General features: G+C 38.5%; 1 long non-coding RNA gene across 3 annotated transcripts in view; it reads right to left on the minus strand.

Annotated features, from left to right (window-relative positions):
- The window catches only part of LOC122491759, a 160,353-nt gene that overhangs the window by 37,152 nt on the left and 96,673 nt on the right, over positions 1–26,528 (minus strand). The window contains exon 9 of one of the 3 annotated variants that reach the window (XR_006299439.1): positions 20,377–20,592. The exons of the other annotated variants lie outside the window; for them this stretch is intronic. This is a non-coding gene — a long non-coding RNA (uncharacterized LOC122491759). Of the gene's footprint in view, positions 1–20,376; positions 20,593–26,528 lie in introns of those variants that run through there. 3 annotated transcript variants of the gene reach the window in all.

Here is a 26,528-nt window from a genome sequence, read left to right on the forward strand (position 1 = left end):
GATAAAATTGTACAGGTATTTTTTGCAAACCTTGGTACATACTTGGATTTCTGAATTCCAAATATAAACCACAGTTTAACTGCAAATACACATGGTATTTGATACCTTAAAGAAAATTCCTCAAAATTGGGGTAGACAAAAATTAAAGCCTGAATATAGGAGCTCATATTTTAAATGCCTTTGGACAATCAAAATGATGTGAAATAAAAAGAATCACATATATTTTATTGATTCTAATATATAACTTCTGTTGCATGAGAAGGGTGATATCTATAAAAGATATGCACCCGTTGTACAATAAATGTCACTCTAACATGAACACCCCCCTAAACAAAACGCGCGTGCACACACACACACACACACACACACTTAAGTGTTACTCCAAATAGCCAACTCTGAATCTTCAATGAACAAAAACAAGGTAAAAACCCCACCAATTTCAGTAAAATCGTACTGCTTTCTTAGAAGTTTGTATGTCTCTATGTTATGTCCCTCACTATAGTCTGAAAGTCTTCACTTGGCTGTGGAAATGACTCTGGCATGGAAAGCATGTGACTCTGACTTGGGAGGAAGAATAAGCCATAGCTCTCAAAGGACAGAAATCCAAATAACCGGTTTTCATGCAAATATGCTCATAACAAACAAAGCAAGGCGAAAGGAATCCTGAAGACATAAGATGTGTAGGCAGAATTATTTATAAACTGTATTATTCTGAAACTGCCCAAGAGGCATCAGCAAGTCTTTAAAGGTCCCTTATGATCACTGTTATAAGTACTGCTGGAAATAACATACAGCAGTAATAAACCATGGGTAGCTACAGAAGCAGGCATACCATTTACTTTGCCAAATGGGGTTTATTTTTCCTCTGTAGTCTCCTCTTAATAATATGAGCCCCAAAGTGAGGTCTGTGTCTGGATTTATGAAGTCAGTGAAAATGGGGAGGTCCCAGGTCCTTGTGTATGCCAGCAACTCTGTAATCATGCAACAGCTTGCTGGGCAGGGGATGTGGTTACCTCCATGTTCCGCACATTCGCTAGGCCTGTTGGTGCTCACTAAATCCTTAATGGGGATGACACCACGACAACCAATGGAGGGTTATAAATGCCGCTACCTCAGGTGCAAAATTAGGGGCCAGACTTTGAGGCCCCTATTGCTGAGCCTACGGATTTTTCTATTAGAACTACCACATGAAGGGATATAGAAGCATGCTTATTAACATCTTCACCCTCTATAGAGCAACTATTTGACTGCAGTGAGGCAGGTAACATCTCCTCCTCTGTTCAGTAACCTTTAGAATAAACAGTAATCAAGTGCCTCAGAGTAAAGAATAACAAGGATGCTAGCATGATGGCAGGAGCAGAATAGGAAATATGTGTGTACATATACATACCTACATATATATACGCATATGCACATGCATATCCATATTTACACACACACACACGCAGATGAAAAAGAAAAAGAAAAACCTGAAGAAACACTTTCAGAACAGGCTATGTTAAAAATCAAGACTCCATTAAATAGAGAAATTAGGTCTATATAACCGATGTAGAAATGTATTAACTGGTGCAAGATAACAATATGGAACAATCTAGTTATTTTTCTCAAATGCTAACTTCGATGAGGGCTAGAGAGAATTCAAAACCTGACCTCTCTTTTTTGGCCTATGGAGTGCACCATGTCAAAGAGTTGGTCTAGGTCAGTATATGAGGGGCTATTAATATTGTTCCTCATAATCTGAGAAAGCAATTGCGATTAATTGTAAAGCTGTCCCCAGTGCTCTTTCCAGCTCTGTACCTCTGCCCTTTGCAATGTGACACTCAGTTCCTCTCTTCAAGTAGTAGAGTTCATTTCTCCAACCCTTGCATCTTGTCTGGCCTTGTGACTTGCTTCGGCCAGTAGACTGTAGCAGAAGTGATGGTGTGCCCGCTCTGAGGCAAGTCCTAAGAGGCCACCTTGGACCAGCCAGCCATAGCTGACCTGACAATTGACCACAGATACATGAGAGAGTCCAGCTAAGTCTTGCCCAGACTCGGACAACTGCCCAGTCTACCCATGGACTCATGACAGATAATAGTTATTGTTTTATGACCTTAAATTGTAAGGCAATGTGCCTACACACCAATAGCTACACAATCCTGGCTGATATTATGATGAACAAGTTACTTCTCTAAATAAAAGGTAGTTTTTACATTCCTTTTTGGACATAGATTACAGCCATTATTATCAATTTTGCTATCTCATGTGAGATGCATTTCTCAGTACTTCATACAACTACTACAATTAATACTTGAAAAACCCAGATTTTTGGTATGGTGCGTTCCCTAGATGGGAAATCTGAGTCTAGGCACAGCGACAGTAGTTTCTTGTCATCGCCCCTCCACATTAGAAAGGTGGTTCAAAGGAACAGCTTCGTTACAGGAAAGTCGTGGGAGGATTAAAAGTGATCCAGGCAGGGGGCGATGGGATCCAGATGGAAAGTGAGGTACATTATGAATAGGCAAACTCCCTAGTAACCTTTTCATCCTCAATTGGCACTCTGAACCAAAATCAACCTTAAAAGCTCAAGATGAAATGCATTCCAAAAAATGGCTAGTATCTTTAAATTATCATGAACAGGTACCAACTGGGACATTGGTCCCAGGATGCTCTTTTGTAAGTGAGCAAAGACAAACATCCTAATATTCTTTCTACCTAAAAACCAAAATCTAATTGCTGAGCAGACTCTTCCTGGGCAAAGAAATCTGAAAATAACCAAGTATTCAATCTATTCCATTGTTTGAATTCAAATGATGAAAGAAACCATATACTTTTAAACACGGGCTCTCTAAAAACACTGGTGATCACAACATATTGACGATCATAACAAAGTCTACAACTTGGAAGATACTGTAAAATATCAAGGCAAAAAAAATTCTGTTCCCTTGAGCCCTACAGATTTACTGTTTTGGCCCAGGGGTAGCTTGAAACTGAAGCTCTCCTTGTGGAGACAGAGGCAATAGTGGGAGAAGTCACAGTTATTACTGCTTTTAACCACAGTCACATGTGTTTCTATGGCCCTGTCCGCAAATACCAGCATCAGTAGTAGCAAAGAAACACAAAATTTAAATCAGAGTGAATTTCACACTTGAGGCAACAGGCAGCTTTACATTTGGATATGACATTCAGAGCTATGTAAAAATACTACTTTGCATACAGATTATTGAATGCTTTGTCTTGGAAACCAATTCATGTTCCGTATGCCAGGACCCAGGGAAAACTGGCGATGCTGACTGGCAGACTCCTTCATTTAAGTTACAGAATTCCAAGAAGAAATATAATTTCCCTCAAGCATTTTTTACAAAGAAAGGAAACCGGTAACCCTTCGGGGATTGAGTTATAACACTTAGAATGAGAGAAATATATCTTTTGAAAGACACAGAAACTATAATTTTCCCCAAATTGGTAGTGAAAATAACTACAGGAATTTGCACATTCATCCTAAATAATAAAGCACAGGTCACCAGATTATCTTTTTTTAAAACTTAACGTTCTTGGAAAGTGATGTCTGAATATTTAAAAAATTAATTGTCATAATAAGAGTTACTAATTATTGAGGATCTATCATGTGAAAACCTGTGTAGCTGTTTAAATATGGTAAGCTCACAACAATCTATCAACATAGATATTATTGTTATTCCAACTTGAAAGATAAGGAAAGTGATGTATAATTTGCCAGAAGCCCCATTAGAAACACACTAATGATTTAAATAAACAGCTTTGAATTAAACCATTTTAATGCTGTTTTTTTGTTTCCTTCCACATTTATCATTCATATTTTGCTGCTCTATGAACACATTGAAATCAGAATCATGTAAGAACCAGACTCCTCTAGACCTTTCTTCTGTTTCCTTTCTCTCTTTTCTATGACCTCACAGTTCTCCAAATTCTTCTATCCTCCATTTAGAAAATAATTTTTTTTTTAATTTATCTTCTTATTTCCAAGCTCTTGCTGAGCTAACTTTCATGGTTACACCCCAGGAAAGCAACATACCAATTTTGGACAGTAAAGACTTCATCATGACTGACATGCCTCTGATTGGTCCTCCGGGTGGTAAACTATGTTACCCAAGATTCAGGAGGTAACCTGCCTTCTTTGAGGACATCTGTCTGTACTAACTTTTTTTTACCAGCATTCATGTTGGCATCTCATTAACATTTATGTGTATGTGTTTTCATAAATAAGAATTTAAGGTTGGTGAAGACAGCAGTGGGTCTTACACTATGCGTTCTTTTCATAGCAGATACATTTTAATTCAGATAACTAAAAACCACTCAAACACTTTGACCTCAAAGCTGACATGTAATTAATCTTTAATGAGTTATTAACATTCTTTGCAAAGTTTTATAAGGCCTTGCTAGGGATTAATAAAATTATTAAAATTTGAAAAATTAGCCTTGAACAGATGAGTGGGATATTTTACTATCTTGTCAGGTGGATAACATACATGAATACTAAGTGTGTGGGAATGTACCACTTGACAAAGGGTGGCTTTTACAAACATTTGCATGGCACTCTTAAACTATTCATCATCTGATGCATAGTCTTTTCATATGTTTCCAACCAGAATTGTCTTACTTTTCATTCTAAAAATCTAAAACACAATAGAAAAAAAGTATGTGAAATCCAAGAGAGTATAATATTGAGACTGTGCATTAACTATCATAAAGAACACATAATTCAAGATTGATGGCAGTAAAAGTTTAAGAGACTAAATATAATTTGAGTTGGCTTCTTTACCATTTCAACAATACTGTGGTATTGAAGTGGGTATTATAGTTTCCTTTTGGAGAATTTTCCAAGTTTGAGTAAGATAATAGATGTGAAAAATGCCTTGTAAAGCATAAAACATTAAGCTGTTTTTATCATGATATGATTATTAGGGATGTAAATCACACTGCTTGATCACATAGTTTAAATTATAGACATTCTCTCTAGAAATGTAAACTTCTAAGGCTACCAGATATCGACGGGTTGGCACTATCATTTTGCATTCTCTCAAATTTAAATCAGAATTTAGCAACATACAGTGAAATCTACAATGGAAATACTTCAGATTCTATAGTATAATGAAACATAATTCCCTGCTAATAGCTAACACACATCATCCTTGTGAGAATACATAGGGAATTTCAATGATACTACAGAACTGCTTCCTTAAGATTTGAAAAGTTTCAGATTCAACTTCCGGAACACATTAATTATGCGGAGATGCTCACTAAGGTAGACATCCAGGAAGTCTGAGCTCTTGGCTGTTGTGCTAAAGTGAGGCACATTAAGTGGTGTGCAGCCTCCCTTCTCTTTCTTCTGTATATTCAGACAATTGATTAATGATGGCACAAGAACACAGTAAGATCGACTGTATCTTAAAATAGCAGAAGGATTTATTCCTCCAGTTTCTTGGACCTGTCATTTTTATTAGAGAAAAAAGCACATACAGGTATCTCAGACTGAGCATCACCATTGTCTCTGAGGCCAGCAGGCAGTTATGTATTCTTGGAAATAACTATTATGATCAATCAGGCATTTAAAATTGAGCCACTTTAAACTGTTTGAAAATTGATTAATACATGTATTTCATCTGATTTTCCTTTCATATTCTATCTCCTTTTGGGCCCAAGAGATAGAAATTATTCCTAATATAGTCACAGACACTCCTTGAGTGTGGTCCGAGAAAATAAACTCTATTAGATAGTTACAAATGCAGCTAAGTATTGCTGTTTTATCAGTTGTAAGACCCTCCCTAATTTTAGAGATGTTAAAATATAAAAAGAATTGTGACTTAGAATACATGATATAAATATGGCATATGTATGCATATGTGTGTGAGAGAAGGAAGGAAAAGATAAATTAAAACTTGGCAATAGAAAAATTCAATGATTTCGAAAAGTTACTTCTCAAAGTATCTATCAGAACATTTAAATATACTGTTTGCAAATTTCATGTGAAAGCAACTTTCCAGGTATGTTTTTTATTTCATTTCAACATTAATAACTCTCATGGATTCTGCATCCTTTTTTATCATTATTACATTGGACCTGACCTTCTAGGGTGAGAGGGATTGAGACTGAATAAGATTCATCAACAGGGATAATGTATCTTGGAGAGGCAAAAAAGATTTTAAGCATTCTGTTGATAGGGCAAAAAAAAAAAGAACAAAAAACATTAACCAAAAATGGTTAACAATTTTGTTGCCTTCACTCTCAAGTTTTCTGTAAGGCAGTCTAAAGGCACTGTGTTCATTTTCTCACTTCCATTCATTCTTTAATCCTGATCTGCAGGGTCATCTTCTTTCCTCTCAATGTGTGTGCATGTGTGTGCGCTCATGCACCTGAGTACATGTTTTAATTACCAAATCTCAAGTCACAAATCCTACATTCTTCTTTCCAAGAAGAACTCCTTTGAGTTCTTAGGATCTGATTTTCCAACAAACGATTATTCATGGATGTCCTGCTCAGCATGTCTCAAACTGTACATACCAATCCTTCTTTCTTTTTTCTTTCTTTCTTTCTTTCTTTCTTTCTTTCTTTCTTTCTTTCTTTCTTTCTTTCTTTCTTTCATTTTTCTTTGCTTTTTTTTTCTTTTTAAGCAGCACATGAGACAGCAACAATCTTTTCTTGTTGGAAGTCCTCCTTTTCTGGAATTATATCTCTAAGTCCTTCTATTTCTTTATCACCTTTTTCTACCTTTCTAAAGCAGGAGTAACAAACACAGGTCCCTGAGGCCCAGGCAGGAAACAGCAGTAAGAGAATGGAGTCTCAGCAGGTGAACACCAGGGAGTGGTAGGGACCAAGACTAACTGGAAAGTGCCTGCCCCACCCAGAGAGGTACTAACCGCCCTGCCCCACCCAGAGAGCTAACTAAATGTAGCCGTTTGTTCCCACACAGGAATATGGTCCTAGTGTTCCCAAATCATCCGATTTTTTAAAAATATTGAATCGCTTATTTTAAAAGGAATTTGCCTTCCATTCAAAATACATCTGCGAGTCAAATTTAGCTCTAAGGCTGCCAGTTTGTAACATCTGCTCTAAGTAAATCTTGATATCATTCACTGGTTTCCCATTCTGTATTTCCCCCTAAATGTAGGGTATTTATTGATTTCTGCTCATGGTCTCCATAGCTTTTGTCTTTACTGTCTTCCTCTTAGTCCTTTCATCCAACCTGTCTCTATGTTGATGGTTCTCACATCTACACTCCTAGTTCTGATCCTTCCCTTGAGTTCTTAGGATCTGATTTTCCAACAAATGATTATTCATGCGTGTCCTGCTCAGCATGTCTCAAACTGTACATACCAAATCATCGTCAAACTCGGTCATCTTTCATTTTCCACATCTGTTTACTGAACCTTGTGATATACAATATATATTTTTAAATTTTTATTACTTTATATTATTTTATATATATTGAAAGCTAGCATCACATAGTGGTTAAGATCAGTCATTGGAGTCAAACCACTTAGGTTCTAATCCTACCTCCCTCATTACTATGTGGCCTTGGACAAATTACTTTACCTATCTGTACCTCACTTTCTCCATCTGGACGTGGGGGTAATAAAAGTACCTACCCCATAGGGTTATAGTGATAATTAAAAAAAAAATACTGACTAGATAACAAGATACAACATGGGATTTTTTTTTTTTTTTTTTATTGTCCCAGATTTGCAGAATCTGGGCAATTTACTCAGGTTTCACTAATGGAGTGTTAATGTAGTTTTATGATTCTTAGCTTTTCAGTTACATTGAGGGTATAAAATACGTGCTGTGGGTTACTTTTTAAAGATGGATAGTTTTTTTCTTTAAAGGAAGAGGTTTTGTTAGCCTATTCACTGAGTTTAACTATGTGCTAAATGCCCTTCCAAAGATGTAATGTGTATTAGCCTATTCAATACTCTGAAGAATCTTATAAGTTTCCTATTAGTCCCATTCTGCAGATGAGGATACTAAGGTAACTAAGTACTTACCTAATGTAACAGAGAGCCTAAGTGGAGAAGCATAGACAGTCAGGCAGTCTGGCCCTGGCTTGCCGTAATTCATTACTGCACTGGACAGCATCTTTGGAGTTGTCAAGGGACTGTTGCCTTCCTTGCCCCCTCTCCATGGGGATGCTTTCCCTTCACCTGAAGCCCAGTGTAGAGGTTTCAGAGAAAACACTTTGAGAGCTTGATATGTGCCTTCTGGAAAGTGGGAGATTCTTGAGCTGGTATCAGACCCACATGTGAAGATAAGAGACTGGAGAGTGACATGGCCACCAATGGCAAATTGTAGGAGCACCTTTACCACGGGGCAGCTGCTGGTGCCATAGAGGGCATCTTGAAGAATAATACTCCAAGAAGAAGGTAGAGAACAAGAGCAAGGTAAGGAGGGAGTGAAGGGCCCTACCCCTTCTCTCCTGCTCACTTCTGAGCTTGAGTTAGGCCTGGGCTAGCAAGGGAACAAGTTTAAATTGGATTAGGAATTGAAGTTTTGATAAGAGAACTATACTTTTAATTGGGTTATGGGACCTCATCCAAGAGCAAGGAAAAATGAAACAACAGAGAGGCTGAGCAGAGCAGGGCTGCAATGATGTTCTGCACCTCATGGCTAAGATCAAGTTCATTTACTCCTCTAAAACCTTTAGAACTCTCCTCATTACTTCCGCAAGAGGGACTGAATCCTCTAATATGTCATCTGGTGCTTTTCAACATCTAACCCAATTCTATTCCTTTTACCTTTATCTCCCGTCACATCCAAACCTAAATCTAGTCATGCTCCAATGATACACGTGGCATGCAAGCCCATCATTCCACACTATTAGGTGGCTGTTCTGCACGTCACTCTGCCTGGCATAAACTTTGCGCCAGACTTTTGCTCATCCTTTAAGATTTGGCCAATATCTTACCTCTTTAATGAAACCTCAAGGATTTCCCCAATGGAATTAATCACAGCTACTTCTCTCACATCTATTATCTCATCCTCTCTTAAAATAGAATTAAAATTAGTGCTTTATACACCTTTCTCATCTACTACATTTTAAATGAATTCCATGAGGACAGGAAGACATCTTAGCTTTTTTTTTTTTTGTATCCTATAAAACACTCAGCAAATGGGGTATGTACACAGAATCCACAATAAACAATAACACAATTACAGCTTAATGAGTATTATAACCTGAGATCTTTCTCACTTTCAGAGCACTTGTAAAATTCTCAGGAAAGTCTATGTTATATGGACTTTTGTAGGATTTTTGTTTGAAAAGGAAACAATGATGTCTGGACACAGTGGTATAAAAAAAAATTAGAAAAGAAATTGTTCCACATGTCAGTTGGTCCTTATATTTATATATTAAGCAACTACAGTACTAGAATGAATACATGTCAAATAAGTCAAAACAATATTTGATGGTAAGTAGATAAAAATTTCAAAACACAGTGAACCTTGAGCTCAATTAACAATGCACAAAGAGTCCACGTATATATGAAAGCAGTATGTGTTGGAAGGTAGAACGTCTGGATGACTCCGTAGAAATAAGAATTTATTTTGTACCTTGCCAGATATTCAATTCAGGGCTTGGGAAGCAAGCAGCAAATGCAATCATAGATTACTGTAGGCAGCTAGCCAGCTATATTTACCAACACACAAAAAGAATTTTAAACAGTTAGATTGGACAGTCCTATAAAAGCAAAAAGAACTGAGGCCACTCAGCATCTGCAGAATGCAAAGGAAATTCCTCAGGTCATTATTTATGCTAGATGATGAACAGGACTTACTATAGGCAGCTTCTGATTTACAGCACTGGTCATGAGGCTCAGTCCAGTTGGACAGGCAGGTACACTGGCTAGTATCAAGGTCCTGCTGAGAACTATCATTACTGATGTGGTGCAGCAGGAGGCTTAGGCTGTAGAAATAGGTCGGACAAGCTGCATACAAACAAATAAAAGCATTCTCCCTCCATCACTGAATTGCGCACAGGCTGGTACGGCATTTGACATTTCAACAATGCTTTTGGCTATGGCAGGCACTCTTTTTGCAACCTACAGATGTGGGGCCAAAAAGAGAACAACCCTAATCAAACTTCTTGACCTCTTAGAAATGTAGCTGGCTTGGAAATTAAATATTGGATACAATATTTAATATCAATAACTATTGTCTCATTTTATAGATATGTACTGTTGGTATGGACTTGACTGATACTCTAGTCCTCAATTACTAATTACATGACCTCAGACAGGTGACTCAATTTTTCTAGATTCAGCTTTCTCCTTCATAAAAAGGGTAAGCAATAGTACCAATCTCAGTTAGTTGTTCAGAGGATTAAATGAGTGAATCGATGAAAAACACAGCACAGTGAACATAGAGTAGGCACTCAGCATGAGCTCTGAGTAACATATTTGCACTATATTGCATATGCCTGTATTTACCACATAGTGTTGTTATTTACTTCACATTGACTTACATATTATTACACACATATAATTATATACTATTGTTTAGTTGAACCTCTTCTTTCTATATTCAGACACTAAGAGCCAGAGCCATTTATTTACTTTCTTAAAGTGGCTTGGCTATATTTAAAAGATCACATATGTCTTTTTTTTTTTAGAAAACTTTTTTTTTACTGTTTATTTTTGAGATAGAGAGTGCATGTGCTAGCAAATCTTTGATGAGTATTACTTATATATCAAGAGTTAGGGAATACAAAAATTGAATGAATGATAGTTTTAATAATGGGCAAAAGAAAAATTCTAATACAATATGACGGGTGACACTCTGGAAGGGATTTAGTATTTTTGTTTGTTTTTATTTACACATACCAGAAAATGAAAAAAATCTCTGAAAAATTACAACAGGCAATAAAAGTGGAGGGAGAGAAAAATTCATTAGTGGGAAGAGCAATGATAAATGACACTGCATTTTAAAAGCACATGATGCTTAGGGTACATGGGTGGCTCAGTCGGTTAAGTGTCCAACGTTAGCTCCGGTCGTGATCTCACGGCTCCTGGGTTCAAGCCCATGTTGCTGAAGTGACAGCTCAGAGCCTGGAGTCTGCTTTGGATTCTGTGTCTCCCTTTCTCTCTCCCCCTGCTCTCTCTGTCTCTCTCGAAAATGAATAAATGTTAAAAAATTTTTTTTTAATGTTTAAAAGCACATGATGGTTGGGGGAATGAGTAAAGTATGGAGAAGGAGTGTGATAATTGTCAATATGCTAGGAGCTAGGGACAGGTTGATGATGGTCATTTAGTGCCCGAAGCTCTTTAAGGGATTTCCGTTTCATCACAGAAGGCATCAGCAGGTCATTGAGGGTTATAATGTAATAACAAGATTAACTTTAAAGATCTGAGATACTGTAGAAGATGATAAGAATAGGGGAAAAAACAGCTCTTGGGGGCCCTTCAATGGATATGTACTAAAAAATGACAGCCAATTTGAATATTAACTCTTTGAAAACAGAGGAAGCTAAATCTCCTGAAGACCAGATATGCCACTCCTCAACTTAATGCCTTTATATCACTGCACCTCAACTCTCTTCCACTCCCACAGACAATGGGGAGATGAACGCATTGGTAATGACATACGCATCAGTCCTCAGCCACGTCCCTATCTTAAAACTGAATTTGCACAATAGCTTTTTGAAAGGCCTGTCACTGCTTCAGTGTAGACTCTTTGTTGCACTTCTCTGTGGGAGCTGACATTTTGCTGATACTTCATCAGGCTGGACTGCCTGCTGAGAACAAGATTGGTAAGGGATATGCATCTCACTGCTGGAAAGGATGGGGGGATGCATTATTTAAATACAATTTATTTTACAGCAACTTAAAAATCAGATTTAAGATCGCTTTCAGAGACGTTAGAAGCATATTATTGCATCTCACCTCTTCATGTCTGGGGATGGTTAATACTTCTAATTGTTGGAATAGTTTTTTTGTTTTGTTTTGTTTTATGTGGGTTTTTTTGTTTTGTTTTTGGTGGTTTTTTTGGTTTTTTTCGGGTTTTTTTTTTTTTTTTTTTTTTTGGCTTAGATAACTGTCTTCTTGTTCACAATAGTGCGTCATAAAGGAAACACCAGGCCTGATTTATGGTAGGTGTGTTACTGGAAGTTGGAAAATAGCTTAGAGGTTCGGTATGGGAACAAAATAGTTCCTCTAGATCTGAGTTAATACTCCAACTACATAAATTCTAGAGAAAAAAAAATGAGGCTGTGTCCGCATAAAACAATGCAACAGTTTTTTTTTTTTTTAAATCTTCAATCAGCAAAAGCAAATAATTTTTGCTCTAAAAATAAATTAGACTTGGGTAACTAGTAAATTCTTTGTTGGTTGGAACTATTTGTTCGTTAATTTAATTTGACCAAAAAGGCCAAACTAGTGATCTGTTTAGAAACGGCAAAGTAAAATGGACATCTGAGAAGTAATCATTTCTTAGTATCAAGAAAGTAAGTAAAGGTTAAGAAATTACTCAGTGTGTTCAGAATAAAACTATTTGTCAGCTAGTGGTATGCTGGAGTTGTTACTACCAGCTTGGGGAGACCAACTGTTAAATTTTCTGGAATTTTGCAAGCCAGTTGACATCCCACTGGTTGCTTGACCAATCACCATGGTGAGAGACTTAACACTGTAGAGAATAGCCAGTACTATCAGCCAAGATCTTTACATTTCAGAGGACCAGTTGTAAAACATTTACCAGATTACCGCTCCAGAAGGTTCCCACCTGTATTCAATATGGTTTTCATGATGTTTAATGATGTTTAATTATCATCATTTCATGATGATTAATCATGACATGATGTTTGATGATATGATGTTTAAAGCATAAGTTCTATTTGGAGTTAGTATCCTCTTTCTAGTGTCTTCTCCCCCATTCTCTCTAATTCTCTCTCTTTTAGTAGTGAAGGAGCCAATTGTGTAACATGGCAGAATTCAGAGAAGTTGTAACAAAACAACTGAGGGATAGAAAACGGGATTTCTGAAGACAGGGAAATGAAGAGTTATAAAGAAACATTACTTTCTTCTTTTCTTTTTCTTAAAAGAGAGTTTTAGTGGTGCTGTCAAGCTATGCTCAATATGCATGTCATGTGAAATAGGAGAAAACAGTCTTAAATCAAAAGAGCAGCAAGGGGCGCCTGGTTAGCTCAGGCGGTTAAGCAGCGGACTTCAGCTCAGGTCATGATCTCACGGTTCATGAGTTCAAGCCCCGCGTCGGGCTCTGCACTGACAGTGCAGTGCCTACTTGGATTCTCTCTCTCTCCTCTCTCTCTGCCCCTCTCCCACTTGTTCTCTCTCTTTCTCTCTCTCAGAAATAAACATGAAAAAAAAAAAGCCAACAAGTTTAATTAAACTGAAGGAAAAACATCTCCACTGTTATGGATACAGTGAAGGCCACCACAAGACAACACTTAAAGAACAGGCAACCATCTTACTTAGGTACTTAGTCAATGATTGGTCTGAAGATGCTATGTTTTCCCCGTGATAGTAAAGGGGGAAACAGGTGAAGTAGTAAATATGGGTAAGACAAAATGTAGAAAGGAGGAAAACAGTCACTCACAGTGTCACCGTCTAGAGATGGCCACTGGTAACAACTGTTTTCCTTTCTACCGTATTTGTCCATAGACATATATAAGTATATGTCCTTATAAATTTGGGTCACTCTCTGTGCACATCATTTAATGTCACTTTAACGTCAACTCTCTCAACATTACACATCCTTCTAAAATATGAATCTTAATGGCCTCAGAATAGGCCACTCATGCATTATGGAATTTGTTCAGTCATTCTCCTTTTGGTGGGTATTTAGGTTGTTTCCATTGTGTACTTTTAGTATTATAAATAATGCTGGGATAAAGAAGAAGCTGGGACTCCTTCTCAGATTATTTGGTAAAAGGCCTGATACATAAGGCTAACCTTCACAGATTATCAAGGTTGTGACAGGATCTATCAAACCATAGCTGTCACCGCTCCCCCTCCCCCCACCCCAAACACTGTTTAGGATGTACAAAAAAAACCCACACAATTTACTGTAATGCAGACAGTTTTCTAACACAGTGAAATAAACCCTTTAAAAAAAAAAGAATTATTTCCCCCCAAGTATTTGTATTTATAACTACCAAAAATTGGAATTTATACAAAGCCAATATCTTTAGAAATAGCTTTTGGTCTCTCCCGCCTTGAAAACATATTACCTTGTATAGCTTATAAGTATTTTTACAGTTCATTATGCAAAGTAACTAGGTTTTAAAATTCTGTAAGCACCATAACAGGATATTTAGAAAAATGTTGTATGCACTTTTTCAAACACAAGCCCCTTTTTTAAATGCCACACACATTTCTTTGTGGAGTAAGCATGAAGCATTTTTAATGAGTCCTATCTTTTGGTTCTACTCATTTTCCAAAATATCTTATTATGATGATTATATAATTTGTGTTTGTGTCTGCCTGTGTAAAATCAGATAATACCATATAACACTAAAATTGAACTGGACTAGGAGTTGGTGAATATTTTTGCCTATTCAATGCAATACATTATCTCATTTATCAGGTTGCCAATAGAATTACAATGGTATTACTAATCGCCAAAAATTTCTCTGAACTATCATGATCTATTCTCAGGGAGCTTGATATCCTAGAATGGAAGAGTTGTAATATAGCTATTAAAATTAATATTTTCAAGAATGAACTGTTTATCTTTCTCTTCACTTGTTGTCAAATAGGCTATTTATATCACCTGACAATTGGAACAGTGTAAACTCTATCACTAACCGCTTAATAATTATTCCATTAAAGTTGAGTTAGACAAGAGAAAATGTCACTTCACTGTGGAAATAGCTAGTAACTGCCTTCTGAATATGGAAATTCTTACCTTTAAGCTTTTTTTTTTTTAAGCAAAAAAGTAAGTTAGGGATGGCCAGCTGCTGTTCCAGCAAAGTTTTATACTGCTTGAAACGCTTGTCAACGTTGCCAGAACGACAGTCCTAAAATAAAAACTACACGCTTACAGCCAGAAAAATCGTCAGGCAAAGACCTTAGCCTAACACTTTTGCTTGAGAGTTATCCTTAGGGGCAGTATTGCCTGTCCCCCGAATGATCCGATGAGTAGCTAAATGCTGAATTCTATCCTCATGTTCCATTTTATGTTAACATTTACGTTTCTGGTTTTATTTGCTTGTTGGTTTACAGAAAGTCCTCAGCACTGAAAATTAATTCAGATCGTTGTTCACACCTTATAAAATCACAGATAATCACAAGCAACAGACTCTTGCTACCTTATCAGATGCATTTGAAGTAATCATGTAAAAAATATCGGTGCTATCATCCAGCCCACAGCTTCCCTCAAGTTCTCAAACTCTGTTTCAATGTAGTGGAGTGGAGAAGGTAACACAGGCAGGGTGACAGAGGTTATGTAAGAACCACGCACAGAAAGGAAGATAACAGGATAGTCATTCTACTAGCTCTTTGAAGTGGGTTCGGCGCAACTAAGCGCTTTTTATGAGTCTATAATCGGATGAGGATGATAGATCCAGGTTAGTGGATTCTCAAGCGCCTTGCAGTCTAACTTTAGTAGACTATGCAGTCTAACTTTAGTAGACTATGGTAGGTCCGCATTCCAAGGATGGCCGCAACCACATCTCCCACCTCGCAGGTCTTTTGCAGTGAGATTTTGCTACTTCACTCATCAGAAGGTAGAATTCTTCTCCTCTTCCTGGATCTGGCTGGCCTTATCACTCGCATAACCCATAGAATTTGGCAGAAGTAATAACGTGTGGATTCTGAAGCTGGGCTTTTTTGACATGTTATGGCTTCTCTTTAACACTTTTAGGATGCTGCTGCTTGGATTGTTTTCTCGAGATTGCTGTGCTTTGAGAAAGTCGAAGCTAGCTTTATGAAAATGCCATATATAGGAAAGATGGGGTTCCCGGGTTGAGAAGCCCAGTCAAGTCTAGTTCCCAGCCAGTCTACTAGCTGAAAGGGGGAGAATCATCTTATCAACCCACAGGATCAAAAGAAAGAATAAATCATTGTTTTAAGCCACAAAGTACTGGGATGGTTCGTTACACCACAATAGATACTTGAAATACACCCTAACATAATATCTCATAGAGCAGTTAGGAAAAAAGAGCATTTATAAAGCTAAGAACTTTCCTGACTTTGTTGGTTATCCTGTCTAGGTCACTGACTCACATGTGGTACATGCTTTTCCTGTGTAACCAGGACAGTCACAATTTTCAGGGTTTTTTTGTTGTTGTTGCACTGACTTCCATTCTCACAGGGTCCACAGGAGAACTGGCACTCTGGTCCCCAGAGGCCAGCAGAGTAGGCTTGTAGAATAAAAATAAAGAAAAAGGAAGGAGTAAAGTCTTATAAGGAATCTCAACATGCTCCCCGATTTCTTCTGTAGCCTAAGTGAGTTAGAAAAGTGTTCATGCGTGTGTATGCGTCTGTATGTGTTGTGTGTGTGAATGTATCTATGTATCGCTGAGCTGCAAAGAAAGGAACATTCGAGTAGCCTCCAAGGATTTATAGCACTTCCAAAGACATTCCCTGAAGAAATCAACATGATGCCAAAACTTGTCACTTTGGAAACACAGATAGAGAGGTGCCTTTTTTTTTTTTTTTTGCTGAAAATGTGGTTTTTCAGACAGTAACAATGGAAGCAATTTTGATATATATCTTTGGGGGCAGTTGCACAGAACAAAACCTGAAAATGAGATGTAATTTGTAAAGGAAGCTTAGGAGTCGCCGTGCTTGGGAAACTGTCCCCAAATGGTTGCCTGAATCCTGTCCCAGTCTTTGCTTCTTTTGTAAGCCAGAAAAATCACCCCAGAGCTTTATAATTTGTGTATTTTATAAAAGTGTGCAATGCATAAAGTGGGCAAAGAGGAACATGTTGCTGCTTTGTTGAGTGCCCTTTGAACCGGAAAAGGATGGCTGATGCCACAGGGCCCGGTGAAGGCTCAGTGAGAGGGTCCAGAATTTGTCCTACCATGGACTACTGGAATTAGAAGCCTCGTGGGAAGCATTCTTTTAACACAGGGAAAACCTGGGAACTTTCCTAAACATGACAATTGTGGAAAGTGGCATCCATCCAAGTTGGGCTGTGAAGTATCTTCTCATCCTGGGAAGAATCTCTGAATAACAGAATTGTGACATTTTCTGGGATGTGCATACCATTCCTGGCTATTATGTATCGATCATTACTCAGTGCCAAGCACTTTACATAGATTAGCTCACATTTCCATAAATATCTACATGTGATGTAAGCAATTTTATCTCCTTTTTACATAAGAAACTGAAACTCCAGGAGGTAAAGTGACTTCCTTTGAGTCACACAGCTAATAAGTAGCAAAATAGGATTTGAACCCAGATCTTCTGGCCTTTTGAGACTGAAATTCAGCCACCATGCCTAACCTGTGCTACAATATGAGCACCTCTCAAGTCAACTGACTTGCTTTTAGACACCCATCAGAGCTCAAAGTTCAAAATCCGTCCAGCATGGAACTATGGTAACAAACATCTGTCCTTCTTTGGGCTGTCGAGGCCTCCTTTGATGGACTCAGTGGGTTCTCTGGACCAGAGTGCTCCACATTTAGAGATCTGCCTGCAGTTGGGATCCAAAGTACCACAGGCTACAAACTAATCAAAATAAGGCAAAGACACTGTCATTTTCCCCTCCACCCACCCTCTTTTTCGCTATTTCACAGATTCACATAGAAACCAGCTCTTCCACTCTTAGAAGTCATTGCTGATGGGCTAAATAAAGCCTGGTGCTGATTGTAGAGAGCACGGTTCATTAGTGCCATTGAAACGATCTGCAGTCTTTAATTAACTATTCATCGGCAATCTAGATACAGGTCTAGAGTTAAGATTTTTAAAGCTATGTCTGGCTCTAGGAGCACTTGGGCTACTTCACTTTTTTAAAAAAGAAAAAGAAACACAACAGGCCTGATTTTCATCATGCACAACTCTTCGAGAGCTCTTCTTGCCTTGATTTCAACTGCCAATCATGGCGATCCCATTCACCCGCTCCAGTCTGATTCATAATTTCATTTTGTGGTTAGACAAAAATATCAGAATTGGACAAAGTTATCTGATTGAAAAATAATATGTTTTCCAGAGATTATGGTGACCTCTCTATTTTGCTAATTTACATATACTTTCAACTCATTTTCCTTCACAGTGGGAATCTCAGAAGCATTTTCCAATAAAGTATATTCAGCAGCTGCTTTAAGGAAATGTTATCAGAATAAATTAAATCTACCCAGATGTCTGTATATGGTGTTGTCTCCTCATGCGTTGACTTCCAGGGCATGACTTCTTTAGCGAGTTATTGAATAGGGGGGTGATTCTAGGCCTAAAAATCAGTTAAAGCAGGAGGAGGTTTAGAGATTGGCATGGGGCCTACTCTTAGACGATGTTAAACACACTTGTGTTATGTCAGGCTTGTGTTTCCCTAAGTTCTTTTCTCCTTAGCCTAGAAAGTCACAATGCAGCTACAGAAACAGTCCTTTCTCCACAAAATCTAGATGGACACTGCTGCTCACATACTCCAGCTTCATAGCCATAGGACAACCTGGAAGCCCTCATTCCCGTTCAGTCAGCTCCAGAAAATCCCTGCAGACCATCTTAAGTTGACAATGCAAGGAGAAATGTGTAATACTTGAAGGCAAAAGACAACCTTCAATTTCAAGGCTTACCTCTGTAAGTGAATCCAACAGTATGATGGCTTCCTTTCAACCTAGTCACCCCTCCTGATCTTTTTTTAAGTCTATTTATTTATTTTGAGAGAGAGAGTGTGTGTGTGAGTGGGGGGAGGGGCAGAGAGAGAGGGAGAGAAAGAAAATCCCAAGCAAGCTCAGTGTTGTCAGCGCACAGCCCGACGTGGGGCTTGGACTCACAAACCGTGAGATCATGACCTAAGCAAAACCAAGAGTTGGAGGCTTAACCAGCTGAGGTACCCAGGCGCCCCACTATTCCTCCTGATTTTTAAAAAGATCGCTCTTTGGGGGCACCTGGATGGGCTCAGGTGGTTAAGCCTTCCACTCTTGGTCTCAGCTCAGGTCATGATCTCACGGTTCCTGAATTTGAGTCTCACACCGGGCTTTCTGCTTAGCACAGAATCTGCTTTGAATCCTCCGTCCTCACCCCCTCTCTATGCCCCTTCTCCTCCTTCTCAAAAATAAATAAACATTTAAAAATTAAAAAAAAAAGATTGCCCTTTAGATCACTTCAAAAGCAAAAAGTTCACTTGACCATTTAGTTCTGATAATTGTATAATTATATTTGTTATATATTCAGTCTTTCTATGTATGAAAGAAAAAAATGCTGTAAGAATTTCCTCTGAATAAACAGTAACAAGTGCTTAATTCAGAATACATCATAATAATATAAGAAAAATTTATAAAGAATAAAAATTGAACCATGAACATTTATGTATTCATTTAAGAACATACTTATTGAGCAACTCCAAAATGTTAGGATTATTCTAGGAGTTTGGGAATACTTTGGTGAACAAAGCAAACAGATAGCCTTCCCCCTGTGGGGATTAACTTCTAGCAGGAAGGACAGGGAATAAATATTAGACATAATAATAATTGGAGTATGTTATAATAATAAAAAGACTACTATGTTATAAATACTATATATATACTAGTATACAATAAAAAATAGGATGTTAGAAGATGATACATACTTTGGAAAAAATTTTAAAAGTTCAAGGAGTTTTGCAAGTTGTTAATTTTAAGTAAGGCAGGACTGACAAGATTCAGTGAAAAAATGACATGAAACTTTGTGAAATAGTGAGAGAGCCAGGTAGATACCTGGGGAGAAGCTTTCCATGAGTCCACAAACCAGAGAAGCTATTACTAACATCTTGATCTCGGAATACGTTTTCCCAAATCGTATATGCGCATGCACATTCACACATCTACATATGTTACTTATAATTGGAATTATGTTGTATGTAAACTTTTGTATTTATGGATTTCTTAAAAATATTTATGTAATATTTAGACATTTGAAAAAAAGATGATACTGATACCCCTATTTAAATTTTCAAAAACTTCTCTATGGTCAGAATCTTTGACTTGTGTTTATTTGAGTGATCTATCTTCAGGTATAAAGGAAACAATTCTTTAACTCTGGAAGCTAGTACCCTTGGTTGATTACTTCAGCTCAAAGAAGCGATTGGTCAGCTTTAATCTTAAGATAAGATTCTCTGCAATGTGATCTTTCTTCTGCTCAGGCTAGCAAGGAGACCGCTAAGAGCAGAGGCTGAGAAGACAAAGTAAAATAACTTCATTGCCATGTGTCTCAGTTTCCTCACCTGCAAATAGGGGATTAATACCCATCTCCTGAGAACACTGGCGGATTAACCAATTAATGATCATATGGTGCCGAACAAAGGCTGAGCATTGTTATTAGAGAAGAAAGAAAATGTATCATCAGATTGTACCTTTCTGGCATCTGTTGCCTTGGTAACCAGATTTGCAGGTGCGACTGCCATTTTTGGCACTGCATTCCAGGGTGTTCTCCTCCACATACTGACATTCTGAAGAGCAGCCAGCTCCATAGACCCCCTTGGGACAGTCTGCAAGCAGATTGAGGCAAACCGGTCACCTGAAAACCATGCTTTGTTTCTTTTACATTGTCAGTGTACAGGCATGTAGTTCTGCGGGGCCCGATTATGGGGAAAACAAGGGGATCATCCTGACTGCCAAAAAAAGAAACAGAACAACAAATGTCTTTCAAATCGGGCAATTCATTTGCTTTTTGGCAACTGGATGTGAACAGTGAAGCCTGAACTACTTAAAAGGCTTTGGTGCTTCTGGGAGAGAAATTGCTTCTCAGTGTGCTCCATTGGTGCCTATAGTTAATATTCTCCAAGGACTGTTAAGATCTGCCAGGCCCTATATTCATCGGGTCGCAGCAAGGGGATGATGGACAAGCACTGATGTAAAGGCTCGCCATTGTTTCCATTCCCTTTCAATATATGGTAATCGGAAGTAATTTTACATCACGTAGATTACACAAAACTTTCATCGTGACAGCCGCATTTTCTTGGCCACGTTCTTTTGGCAAATGGTGTTTGCCTTTCCTTCATTATTTTCCCCATGCCGTTGAATTTTAGGGATGGTAGTCAGCACAGGAATTCTAATTTGAAGTCCCACCTTTGCATTTAGGAAAACATAGCCTTAGTTCTGTCTTGGAGGAGTTATTTACAGTAATTCAATTCCCTTTCCAAAACCTCTGACATGTTTTTTCCTCCTCCATTACAAATGTCCAAGGGACTCATCAAGATCCTTCAAGTAACCTCCAAGCTCCAGGTAACTGCATTGTATGCCTACAGAGGCTTTGTTCTCAAAAGCTGCGTGGAGAAAACAAAATAAGCCACTTGACTTTCTGCTAGATGGAAATTATTAGTATCTGCTAATATCTGCTATTATTAGAAGAGGTAATTTAAAGTAGTGGTTATAGTGCCACCATGCGGGGTAATCCTTGTCCTTGTTGCCAGGAACAGAGTTACCCCTGGAAGCAGAACAGATTTATTAACAGGACTCCTTTTCACTGTTAATATTGTCCCATTTGGATGATAAATTACGTGATCCCTCTCTCATCCTTCCTGTGGCTTAGACCAACTAAATTGCAGGCCTCTTTCTCAGAGCTTTTGTCCTCCTTGATACGACTCTTGTGAATTCCAGAGCACTCACTTCCCTGGACTGGCTTCCATGCCTTACTCTTCCTGGTTCAGCATGGAGAACAGTGGTTCAGGGAACAGCTCAGGCATGATAGAATGCTTAAATATGACAACTGGACATATTAAGAAGCTATAACTGAAAATGTGCTTAGGGAAAAAGGAAAAGTGGAGTAACATCTTTGGCAATCCAATATCTACTCAGGGTGCATTACGCATTGAAATGTGTCCTTCATAATTCTTATGTTGAAGCCCTTACACTCAGTACTTCAGAATGTGTACTTACTTGGAAATTATGTTGTTGCCAATGCAATTAGTTAAGATGAGGTCATAATGGAGTGGGATGGGTCTCTAATCTGATATGACTGGTGTCCTTATAGGTAGGTAAAATGCGTGCACAGAGACACTCACACAGGGAGAATGCCATGTGAAGACTGGAGTTAAAATGGTCACTAGCCAAGGAACTATGGGAAGCTTAGAGAGGTCTGGAACTGATCCTTCCCTAGCACTTTCAAAGAGATCGTGGCCTGCCAACACCCTGATGCCAGACTGCTAGCTCCAGAACTGTGAGGCAATAAATTTCTGTTGTTTAGAGCACTTAGTTTGTGGTAATTTATCATGATAGATTTAGAAAATTAATAGAGGGTTGCAAAATGAAGGTTCTGAGGGTCAGGTAAGTGGCATTAATAAATGAAGCCTTGAATCTAAGCAATAAGGATCCTGAAGAACTAGAATGTGTATGTTCTTCCTAAAGGTGGTCACTTTCAAGATGGTAACCACCATCACTACCACCACCATCTGCTCTTTGACTTTTTGACCAGATGGATTATGATTGAAATGTTTTTGCCTAAACATGTGATATTACCTTATAAAATATTCAAGTTATTACTAAAACTGGGGTGTGTCCTGTTACCCTAGAGGAACAAAAATAGAAATGATGCTATCTTTGTTTCTATATGGGTCTCCTTCTCCTGGTATGTTCTAGGAGGTATGTCATGTTCTAGACCATACCATCCACACCTGTATTGTTCACATGTACCCATGCCTTTTCCCCGTTCCTTCTGTTTTGCTTGTCCAAGTCTAACCTTTCCTCATGACCCAGGTTCAGTTTTCTATGGTGCCTTCTCTGGCTCTCTTATTAGAATATTCACAATTTACTCTCTGTCTTCAATGGGCATACCTTTCATAAAGTAGATAAGATCCATGAACATTCAACTAAAAATATAATGTGAGACCCCAAAAGGTCTGTTATTAAGAAAAACAGGTCACAGTATTACTGAGGTCCACTGAGGAAGGATTTCCAGAGAAGGGCATGAGAAATGGGCGGAAGAAGAGGGTAGAGACTGCTGTGGGCTCACAAGTGTTTGCACACCGTTTCAAGATGGGGTGGTGGGCAACCAGTGCTGACCCACTGGGAGAAACTCTAAAAGTTACTGATGGCTGGCTGAAGTATTTACTGGTGATTGTGTTTTCTTGCAGCTTTTGCAAAACATGGTTGATGGCCAAAATGCAAAATGAATAGCCTGTTTTAGAAATTTTATGGAATAATCATTGCTTTGTATTAGAACACAGAAATAAAAGAAACTAGCACCGGGCCTTTGATATTCAATCCCCAGAAAGTGTCAAATGTCCATTTATTTAAAAAAAAAACTTTTTGTTAGTATTTATTTATTTTTGAGAGAGAGAGAGTGTGTGTGTGTGAGCAGGGGAGGGGCAGAGGGAGAGGGGGACACAGAATCTGAAGCAGACTCCAGGCTCCAAGCTGTCAGCACAGAGCCTGATGTGGGGCTAGAACTCACGGACTGTGAGAGCATGACCTGAGCTGAAGTCAGATGCTTAACCAACTGAGCCACCCAGATGTTCCTCAAATGTCCATTTAAATGAACTAGTTAAATCCTCTCAGGGTAAGCACTAACTAGAAAAAAAAGTGTAAATAATTCACAAATATTTTTCTTTCATTCATCAAAATCTAGATTCTATAATGTCAGGAGGCTAAATAAAGACTAGAACATAAACCATCATATATATGATATGACTATATAAAATGTTATGTTTTTTACTCTCTTCCTCTAACATATTTTTGGTACTTTTTTGAGCCTTCTTGCTTCATGTAGAGTACAAATTATTGCCCATGACCTACTCAGATGAAAAAACCTCCCATAGGGCCCTGGCTCACACATAAGGCACCATACACCCTGTGGCAATGGTCATTGTTGGCACAGTGAGATTTCTTTTTGTAGTTCTTCCCAAAGGATCATTTTTGGGCATCCTGGAGGGTTGGAAGGACAAACAAAGCGAATAAATACTACCCACATGCAAAACTCGCAATGCTGCTGTTATATGAAATAAGGGATTGTAGAAAGGAAGATGTTTGCACTGTAATTGGACTGAAGCTAGAGAGATTTTTCATAAACTCCGAATATGATTCCAAATCCTCTGTCTAAAATTTGGGGTGCCTGCGTGGCTCCGTCAGTTAAGCATCCGACCTTTGATTTCAGCTCACGGTTTTGTGAGTTTGAGCCCTGTGTCTGTGGGGCCAGTGGGGAGCCTGCTTGGGATTTGCTGTCTCCCTCGCTCTCTGTCCCTCCCCCACTCATGCTATCTCCGTCTCTCTCAAAATAAATAAATGAACTTTAAAAATTTTTTTAATTAAAAAATAAAATAAAACTCTACAGTGACTTGCCATTGCTGTCAGATTAAGAACTCCAAACTTAATGAGACCTATGAGCCCAGGTACCAGCTGACTTCCTGTTGCATTAATGTCTCCCTAGTTGTAGTTCGCTCCACCAGCTGACCTTTTTAGGCTCCTCTGGTGAACCTCATTCATTCCCACTTCAGAGTCTGGCAGCAGGAGATGCCGTCAGTGTGGAATGCTCTTCCTTCACTCTTTGTCCTGTTTCATGTCTGCTTGCTTTTCTGCCTTCAGCTTAAGTGTTATTTCTCCCTGGCCCACACAGTCTGCATTGTCCTCCCGGTCTGACCGCCAAGCACACGTTAATATTTAATTGGTAATACCTACCAATATTTGTAACTTATGTCTGCTCTGAATACGACTGTAAGTTCCACATGGAGCGACCAGAGTCTTTTTTAGTTTTTATATATTTTTTATTACCATATCACAATGCCTGGCAGATTGCCTTGCTACCATTTCACGTATACCTTTTGAATAAGTGAATAAACATTGCTCAGGGGGTGCAAATAACTGGGACGTCAACAGGGGTCTTCCTACATTTCTCAGAGGGGGAAGTAAACTTGGTTTCCGTGGCTCCAGTTCTGTGATCTGTGAGCATCTAATAAACTCCCCAGGATTTCTGGCAGTCCCCAACGACTTATATCTTCATCGACTCTCTGCATTCAGCTCTTGGGCTTGTACAAGTAGTTTCCTTTTTGTCTTTTATCTGCTTATGCTGAAAATGTGGCCTCTTCACTGGTTTCCATGTAAAATCCACACACAGCACTCACAGGTATTTTGTGAGTTCTTCATCCATCATTTCTCCTCTTTTTGTCCTCACACCCTCCTTTCCTTTACTTCTCTGATTTTCATCTCTCTTCCTCCCTGGTTTGCCCAAAGAGCTCCACTTCTTTTTCTTCATTTTCTTATGCAGAGCAAATAAATTCCCCCTAGCTCCTAGGTCCAAACCTACACACACAAACTCAACTTTTTGTTCAGGAGAACAAGAAGGTTTTCTCTGTATCAAGATTTATCCTGCTTAGATATACATGGCATCATTAAAAGCAACTGTACTCTTGTATATGTAGATACAGCTTTTTTTCCTTCTTCAGAAAAGACCACCTTGAAAAATACAGATGTCATTTTCATTTAGCTCATTTCCTATTAGAAACCTCAAGAACTTAAGGAGTGGTGTCATGTGACCAGCACCAGTCATTCCTTCCATTTTCCCAGGCTTTCCCAGGAGCTCCTGGGGGGCACCAGCACTGCCCAGTCAGAGGATCACAAGTGTCTCCATTCTGACAATCACAGATGCTGCTACATGCTTTCCCATGGGTCTTTGGGGAACCAAATATGAAGACAGTTGGAGAAGGTGAATAAGCAGTGTAATATACTCATGATAGAGTGGAGGAAAAACAAACAAACAAAAACAAACCTGTCTTTCTATTAGAATGGATACCAGGTAATTAAAATCTCTGGTTTACAGACCAAGAAAGAGTCACTGGCATGCTTCCAGCTTGGATGGCATAATCACTCCTGAGAGGGATTACTGCTGAAGCTAGTTAGAGTCAGGGTCACTGAAGAACTGATAACAAGGTTCACATGCAAAATTTACCTTATTCCTTCAACTCTCACACTCACATTTTCCCAGCTACCTAGACATCTGTGTGTATAACTGTCACCAACCCTAATGAGAAATACATGGAAGCTTCCAGTTTGGAAACTGGGAAGAAAATGTAGGGGAAAAAAAATGGCATGTATTTTTAGTAGGAATGAAAGCAACTAAGACTGTCTTGAAGGTGCCAAGGTATTTTGCATGGTCAAAGACTGATGAAGTCAAGCAAACAACTGTTTTCTTTGGCTTGTTTGTTTTTTGGGAAGAGTTTAGTATTCCATTAAAAAATAAATTGGGAAAAATGCGACTAGAAGTTTAACGTGACTAAATACAGCTGTTGAGATGAGATGCCAATGAAAATGGCATTTTATCATAGCTGGCTAAATATTATAAAATTACATTTATATCACCTCCTCTATTTGCCCACCTACACAATTCCAGATGCCAATATGGAAACTTGGCTTCTTATTCATTTTTTCTCTCCTTTTCAGCTTGAAGATATTATGCAAAGGAGAAGGAAAGGGAAGAGAAGAACAAAAGGGATAG

Source organism: Prionailurus bengalensis, chromosome C2 (assembly GCF_016509475.1).
Source record: "Prionailurus bengalensis isolate Pbe53 chromosome C2, Fcat_Pben_1.1_paternal_pri, whole genome shotgun sequence".
NCBI classification, from domain to species: domain Eukaryota; kingdom Metazoa; phylum Chordata; class Mammalia; order Carnivora; family Felidae; genus Prionailurus; species Prionailurus bengalensis.